Source organism: Cervus canadensis, chromosome 14, assembly GCF_019320065.1.
Source record: "Cervus canadensis isolate Bull #8, Minnesota chromosome 14, ASM1932006v1, whole genome shotgun sequence".
NCBI classification, from domain to species: Eukaryota; Metazoa; Chordata; class Mammalia; order Artiodactyla; family Cervidae; genus Cervus; species Cervus canadensis.
In genome coordinates, this window is record NC_057399.1 from 30,920,928 (window position 1) to 30,929,898 (window position 8,971).

Genomic DNA, 8,971 nt, shown 5'->3' on the forward strand with positions numbered 1-8,971 from the left:
TTTCCGTTTGTTTGGCCTCACTATGCATCGGGCCCGTGAACTTGGGTTCAACGACACTGTGACGGTGTACAATACAGTAAGTCCTCTACATGCAGATGAGCTCTGTTCTAAGTGATGTCACTCAGGCGTGTCCAACTCTTTGTGACCCCATGGACTGTAGGCCTACCAGGCTCCCCCGTCCGTGGGATTTTCCAGACAAGGGTACTGGAGTGGGTTGCCATTTCCTTCTCCAGGGAATCTTCCCAAGCCAGGAATCAAACCCAGGTCTACCTGCATTGTGGGCAGACACTTTACCGTCTGAGCCGTTAGGGAAGCCTTCTGTTCTAAGAGTGGGTTCCAAAGTCCAATTTGTCCAACAAAGTTAGCCTAGGTAAAATAACACTATCGGCTCCATACCACTGCTTTTAGCTTGCTTCCAGACATCCTGGGCTTGAAATAAAAATACTGTACCACTGTACTCTACACAGTCGTGTACAGGACACAAAAGCACAACCACCTGTAGACGATGCATGCATGTGACGATGTATACCAGACACATGAACTAACTTACATGATTGAACATGCAAACATATGTTTGCATTTTTGAAGTTGGTTCATATACAGGGGACTTACTGTAATTATATATGCATCATCAAGTGAAAACAGAGCAGGTGATGAGGTTCAGGATGTGCTACCCAAAATATGGCACCTTGGGATAGTAATATCTTAAGCTGAAGGAATTAAAAAAATAAATAAATAAAAAACCCCAGCAGAAGCAGGAAGATCACTCTGATCTCTCCTAGATCACTCTTCTTCCCTGAAACAGATCATAAAACTCCTATGTGAATAGTATCCCACACCAGGGGGAGGAAAGACATTCATATAACCAAAAACAGGGAATTTGGGACCAAGAAATCTGTACAAACAAACCTTGTTAAACTAACCCATATCTTCTTAGTTACTTCTTCACCATTTACTACCCCAAGCTCAAATCCCTTTGAGTAGTCAATTCTTCACAAATTTATTGTTGTTTTATTTCAAAGAAAATTTTCAAATTTCTACAGTGAATACATATAACTTCGTATTGATATAAATTATTTTAAAGTGTTTTAAAGCATGGCATTTATCCACTGAAGGAAATTCAAAAAGATTTTCTTCAGCTAGTTCCCACATGTGTTGTTGTTCAGTTGCTAAGTTGTGTCCATCTCTTTTGGGATCCCATGGACTGTAGCCCGCCAGGCTGCTCTGTCCATGGGATTTCCCAGGCAAGAATACTAGAGTGGGTTGCCATTTCCTGCTCCAGGGTGTCTTCCTGACCCAGGGATCTAACCCGCTCCTCCTGCTTGACAGGCAGATTCTTTACCACTGAGCCACCTGGGAAGCCCTCTAGATCCCTCACTGGAGGTCTGAAGTATGAGATTTGTCAGACATGTGGGTGAATCTAAAAGAAACACTGGCTGTACAAAACAACAATCATAATGTCTAATGTGTGTGCAGAGAAATAAGCCAGAACCAAAATACTGGGCAAAGATGGCATTAACACTGGAAGAGGGTTATCAGAACTACTGGGCTTCCCTGATAGCTCAGTTGGTGAAGAATCCACCTGCAATGCAAGAGGCCCTGGTTTGATCCCTGGGTCAGGAAGATCCACTGGAGAAGGGATAGGCTACCCACTCGAGTATCCTGGCCTGGAGAATTCCATGGATTGTATAGTCCACGGGGTCGCAAAGAGTCAGACACGACTGAGCGACCTTCACTTTCGTCAGAACTACTGCAGCATATTATTCAGTGGCACTATTCACAAAGTACAGAGGAACTGCAGGAGTGAGAGAAACACCAAGAAATTTCTGTAAGTGCTCCTTTCCAGCCATTGAGAGAGAGAGAAAAAGTTGTTGACCACATTTATGGAGGAAGACATCTCCATAAAATATAAAGTAGGATATGCATGTCAAAATAAAGATAGACATAATGTACTTTTGAGAACAGATTTGTCTCTTGGTAACTTAAGATCGGAAAAGCAAAGAATGGCAATTACTTAAAAATAAGCAAGCATTTGGCAATTAGGTCATTTCATCTTAACAAACATCTACAGTCTCTATAGCTCACAAGGTATTCATCATTCTGCAAACAAAAGCAACTTGATGTAACACAGGCAAAAGTTACCTGAAATTGTTTCAAAGTTTCCTTATAATTTGAATGTGCTCTCCTTTTTATAGGGGACTCACATTTCTAATTCCATGTTTTCCATTTCCAGACTAGATATGTATCTATGCATCTTGGCTCCATCCTTCATTACTTACTGGTAGCTAATTATGCTGAATTAAGTTAATGAAAATTTTCAATCTTTTTAAAATTTACCCCTATGCTCACTATTTCAGACACAGGAGGAAAAAGAATATGTTCTTAGATAAGGCAAACTTGTGGATTCCATGGATTTAAAGACATCCTTGGGGACTTCCCTGGCGGCGCAGTGGATAGAAATCTGCCTGCCAATGTAGGGGCCATGGGTTTGATCCCTGGTCTGGGAAGATTCCACAAGCCGTAGAGCAACTAACCCTCTGTGTCACAACTCTTGAGCCTGCGCTCTAGGGCCCGTGAGCGACAACTACCAAGCCTGCGTACTGCCACTACGGAAACTTATGCAGTTAGAGCCGGTGCTCCTCAACTAGCGAAGCCCGCGTACCACAAGGAAGAGCAGCCCCCACTCGCCATAACTAGAGAAAGTCCACACACAGCAACAAAGAGCCAGTGCGATCAAAAGTAAATAAACATTTTTTTTAAAAAAGAACATTCTTAGAAGTCTCTTTGTAGTTAATGCTTACTGAGTGAATGAGTGAAAGAATGGATATGCAAATGAATGGATGGTTATGCAGACAATCAGGCCAACTGCTGAATCTCATCCTCCCTTTGGTTTTGCTTCCTCTCCTCTGTCAGCTGGTTCCGAGCACCTGCAAAAGTTATTCTGCACAGCCTGTTTTGCGCTGGCCTTAGTAGTTGAGGGGATGCCAGCCTCGGCTCTGCCCAGCACTCAGCGTCAGCCCCATGGGCTCTCCCCTAACTGAGAGTGAGCTCTGCTGGCTGCAGACACCTGCGATCTCAGCAGGGGAGCTGCCCCGTCACCGAGCCTGCTTCCCAGTCAATTCAGCACCTGTGCCGCTGGCCTCTGGCCCTGCCTCCCTGTCTCTGCGCTGACAGCTTCTGATGGGGTTCCCACCTGGTTTTCTAAATCCACTGCTCACTCTGTCGTCATGGGTCAGTCACTCCCAGGTGGTAGGTGTGATGCCGGTGAAAAGGTGGAGTGCCAAACACTTACAGGAGAAAGTGGGGACAATGCTATAGTTTAATGAAGAGATGAAAAGACTCCATAACATGGGGATGGATTTTGAAAGAAGTTCTAAGCCAAAGACATTGCTCTCTCCCCAAATGACTGTGCATGAAGAAACATTGCATACGATGAATCCAAAGTCACAGAAGCATAGACCCCTCAGAAACAGGGTGTAAGTCCAATACTCTAAAGCCCTACGGAGAGGTGAGGAAGACAGCAAAACCAGTGTTTCCTAGCGTCACACAATCTGCCAATGGCAGGTGGAGGGCAGCGACTTCACAAGTGTCTGCCACCTCACAAGGCACATTGGCATACAATGTTTTATTTACTCCACCACACGGACTCTATAGGACTTCCCTGGTGGATCAGATGGTAAAGAATCTGCCTGCGATGTGAGAGACCTGGGTTTGATTCCTGGGCTGGGAATCGAGGAGGAGGAGGAGGAAATGGCAACCCACTCTAGTATTCTTGCCTGGAGACTCCCCATAGGCAGAGGAGCCTGGAGGGTTACAGTCCATGGGGTCACAAAGAGTCAAACACAATTGAGCAAATAAGCACAGCACAGCACAAACTCTCTATATATTTATTATGATGCTATTTTACATCTAAGGAAACCACTTGTCTGGCACAGTGGTAAAGAATCTGCCTGCCAATGCAGTAGATGCAAAAGACGCGGGTGGGTTCTATCTCTGGGTTGGGAAGATTCTTTGAATTAGGAACTGGAAATCCACTCCATTATTCTTGCCCGGGAAATCCCATGGACAGAGGAACCCGGTGGGCTACAGTCCATGGGGTCGCACAGAGTCAGACAAGACTGAGCATGCAGGCAGACTACCTGTCAGAGCAGGGATATTTGTTCCTTCACGCCCAAACAATCCAGGAATCAGCAGGTTGATGGTTCTCTACTGCTGATCTGAGTATTTGATAACAAATATTTGTAGAGCTGTGTTGAACCAAGTTTTTAACTGAAGTTGACAGTGTTTTACAGATTGAGAATAATTTGGAGATCATTGAGAAAAACACACCATAACTTTATGACAAAGGTAGTAAACACAGAAATAAATTTAAACAAACTTCGAGCTTCCCAGGAGGCACCAGTGGTAAAGAACCCAACTGCCAGTGGAGGAGACGTAAGAGACTCAGACTCAATCCTTGGGCTGTGAAGATCCCTTGGAGGAGGGCATGGCAACCCAGTATTCTTGCCTGGAGAATCCCCTGGACAGAGGAGCCTGGTGCGACCACTACAGTTTATGGGATTGCATAGAGTCTGGAGAGACTTAGCATACATGCACTACAGTAAAAATTATGAATTGTGTTTTTCTTACATTTAGAATTAAAACACACAGTTCTAATATATCAATTATAACATATAACTGAGTAGGTAATAAATGGAGTTAAATTGTTCTAAGGCCTGTGTACTATCCAGGACAAAAGTAAAAGTATTGATACTTTTAGATCTTAATCATACATATAGTTAATAATAGTATATATTATGTATAATACTATGTACTATATTATATATTATTTTTCAGTTAATCAATAAAAGAATAGAAAAAGAGTACATGACTTCTTACCCAGCAGAAGGGGAAATGTAATGATAGAAATTATTCAGTCTAATAGAAATGACAGAGAAGGAAAACACAGGACAGGCATGACAAAGACTCAAAATGATAGATGAAATCTAATTATGTCTGCAGTTGTATCAGCATAGAGTAAATGTTCCTGCCAGCATCCATGATTTTTCTGAAAACATCTAACTTTCATCCATTTACAAGAAATGCATTTAAGACATTAAAATGTATAAAAACTGAAAGTCAAATTATGAAAAAGGATAAGTCAAAAGAACACTGGTATATCCATATTAATATTAGACAACATAGACTTCCAGGCAAAAAGCAGCACAAGAAAGCCACTTCCTAATGATAAAAGGCTCAACCCTTCAGGAAGATAAAATAATTTTAAGTTGCTATACTTATAACACCATTGCCAATAAATAAACAAACAAGCAAACACAGAATTATAAGAGGTAAACAAATCCATAATTAGAGAGTAAAAGATTAAAAACTCATGTTTCTGACTAAATTATAGAACAGGAAGAGAACATACCAGCATGAACATTAAAAGTATGAACAACATAATTACAAACTAGAGCACATGGATGTACATAAAATCTGCACACAGTACTGAATAATGCATTCTTTTGGTACACATGCCTTATGGTACACATAATATTTAAGGAAACTGACTATGTATGGGGTCATGAAGTAAAACCTACACACATCTCAAAAGACTGAAATCATACAGAATTTCTTCTCTGACAGTAATGTAATTAAGTGACAAATCAATCACAAGTTAACTAAAAAAATCTTCTTATGTTTGGAAAGTAAGACAGACTTCCAACTTGTCCATGGGTTAAACAGGAAATGGTCATGTAAATTAGGCAATGTTCAGAGTGAATACAAACACATAACAAAATGTCTGGACGATCTTTATGTCATGAGATAGAAAGACCTACAGAAAATGAAAATTTTCCTAAAAAATATAACTTAGCAAAACTGACCTGAAAAAAGAAACCCCTGAACCTAAGAAGGAATTTAAAACTTGAGTTGTAACATAACCATGAAAGAAATTGAACCAGTCACTTAAAATCTTCCGAAGAAAAGGAAATTCTAGATCCAAGTGGCTTCAACTGATGAAGTTCAACAAACATTCAAGGAATAATTAATAAAAACAAGAGAGAGTGAATGGTAGAAAAGCATTAATCAAAGAAAGCATGTCTGAAAAATGTCTAGAAGAGAAGGAAGACAGTGAATCAGTACTTGTTACTGCTCCTGAAAGCACTCCAAAAGAGTTCACTGCTACCTTACTAGCCGTCAAAAACGAAAGATTAGAATCTCAGAAAAAGGCCATTCCCCTCTGGCATAATTATAGCAATAACTGACCAAGCCTTTCCTCCCGAACTGCCCAGGGGTGGGTGGGGGCTCCAGGCCCTCCCACAATCATGCCCTGGGTCTTCCCACATAGATTACTGCCTAAACTCCTGTATTGCCTCTTTTAATCTCTGTGGTGTGCATCCTATTCTTATCTTGATTTTACAGATGAGGAAGTTGAACTTTAGAAAAGTGATTTTCATGGCCACATGGTTAACAGAGGGCATGGGTGGGGATGGAAGACAGGCCAATTGACGGTACTGGAAAACTCATACCCTTTGCTTCTTCCCTACATCCATGTAGGTAATGGTCCCACTGAACCTCCCAGCAGGATCCATCAGGAATGTTTGCTTCCCCACAACAACATAGCCCTTCCCTGGCACAGATAAATCAGTGCTGACTATTTCAAAGAAGCATATGGTGCCCAGGACTGACCTTTGGATAGTTATTTAAAGAATGAGGACATTCTGAGGTTTGTGCCATTGTGTGACAGCAGGTGGTCAGCAGTTACCCATAAAAGTTGTTTAAAAGAGCACTTGACAAATATTTACTATCTCCAGAAAATGGGGCTTAAATAATAGAAACTATCCCACAGAGTTGTTGGGATGTTTGATGAGCTAATATTTATGCTTTGTGTCACCCACCAAGACACAAGCAGTCAGAGCATCTCCACAAAACACCGTTCACCCTTCCATCATGGCCAACCAATGCTGAGTCTGCCTAGCCCCAACTGCATTACATTCTGATAAGCATCCACAGACAGTTATGAAGAATACCCAAATTTCATAATTTGGCCCCTCTCAGAGAAGAAATATCCCAAATCTGAAGGAGTGTTAGAGGTTGATCAGATCAATTAAGCTACCAGCAATGCACCTCACCCTAGTGCTCTAGGCTTTGCCATCATGAATTAAGGAGTTGTCATCTCCCTTCTGGAATGAATTTCCTCTCCAGACTCATTACTCTCATTCCTCGTATAGCTGTACCAGGTCCATACTCTAATTTCTCAGAGATTCTGTTACGTGAATCAGTGCAGTGTGTAACACCGAGTTTAAGGAATCATGAGTCATGTGTTACACACATTTCCCATTTTTATCTTTGCTTGGTGGAGTGTGTCATGGAGTTTTAAATAGATCTTGGTCTCCTTGAACCTTTATATTCAAATTCATTCTTAGGGTGAAAAAAAACTTATATAAAGTCAAATATAAAGAACAAGTTTCTTGTAAACCCACGACTAAGCAGCTGCCCTTGATGAGCAGAGAGGGAAGCCCTCTGCCAGCACTTCCTGCTGGCCCTTCAGTCCTGAGCAAGAAGATCAGAGAAACTGTGCCCGCCGCATGTATTTGTCTTGATGATGCAGACAAAATAATTTAATGCATTTAGGCTTCCTAATAAATCTGACATCCAAATGTCGAGTGGAAACTTTGAGATGCACTGAATTTTAGACAGAGGGCATGCCATTTACAGAAGCCCAAGAATTTTAGCAGTGGGTGTAAATTTCACAACACATAAACTCATTGTTACAAAAGCATTTTTTAAATCTCTCATATCCAGCTCCCCTTCTGCTGGTTCATAGAACACTTATTAGCTGTTACCTTTGTAAAGTAGACTAGATTGGGAGGAAGAACTTTTTTTTTTTTAACTTTGTATACTTCTGTGCAATTTTACTTTATTATTTTGTGGAAAGGGGTCCATTTGCCCTAACTGCTAATGAAAATCCTTTCTGGACCAGATCCAGACGAACTCTGTTACCCATGGAAAAGCAGGTAGTTGATGGTGATGCTTCAGAATTCTCCCAGCAGAACATGACAGCAGATATGCCTCGCCCCCGAAACCTTGAAACACCCTACGTTAGAGCTGATGCACCTACACATTGTTAAGAAACCGGGTCTCTCTTAAAGGCTTAAAGATAAGGTATGACACCATAAAACTTCTAGAAGAGATCATAGGAAAAAACATTCTCTGACATAAATCTTACCAGCGTCTTTTTAGGTCAGTCTTCCAAGGCGATAGAAATAAAAATAAACAAATGGGACCTAACAAAAAATAACCCTGATGGTGGGAAAGACTGAAAGGAAAAGGAGAAGGGGGCAGCCAAGGATGAGATGGCTGGATGCCATCACTGATTCAACGGACATGAATTTGAGCAAACTCTGGGAGATAGTGAAGGACAGGGAAGTCTGGCATGCTGCAGTCCATGGGGTCGAAAAGGGTCGGACACAACTTGATGACTAAACAACAATAAACACAGGTAACAAACGCTGGAAAGGGTGTGTAGACAAGGAAACCCTCTTACTGTTGGTGGGACTGTAAATTGGTGCAGCCGCTATGGAAAACAGTATGGCGGTTCCTCAAAAACGCTAAAAATAGAGTTGCCATATGATTCAGTGATCCCACTTCTGGGCATACATCCGGACAAAACTATAATTTTAAAAGATACATATACCCCTATATTCACAGCAGAACTATTTACAATAGTTAAGACATGGAAACAATCTAAATGTCCATTGCCAGACAAATGGATAAAGCAGATACGGTGTAAACACACATGCACACACATGTGTGCACACACACACACACAAATGGAATATTACCCAGCAATCAAAAACAATAAAATAATGCCATTTGCAGCAACACGGATGAACCTAGAGATTACCATACTAAGCAAAGGAAATCAGAACAACAAATGATTTCACTTATATGTGGAATCTAAAATATGATACAAATGAACATATCTATA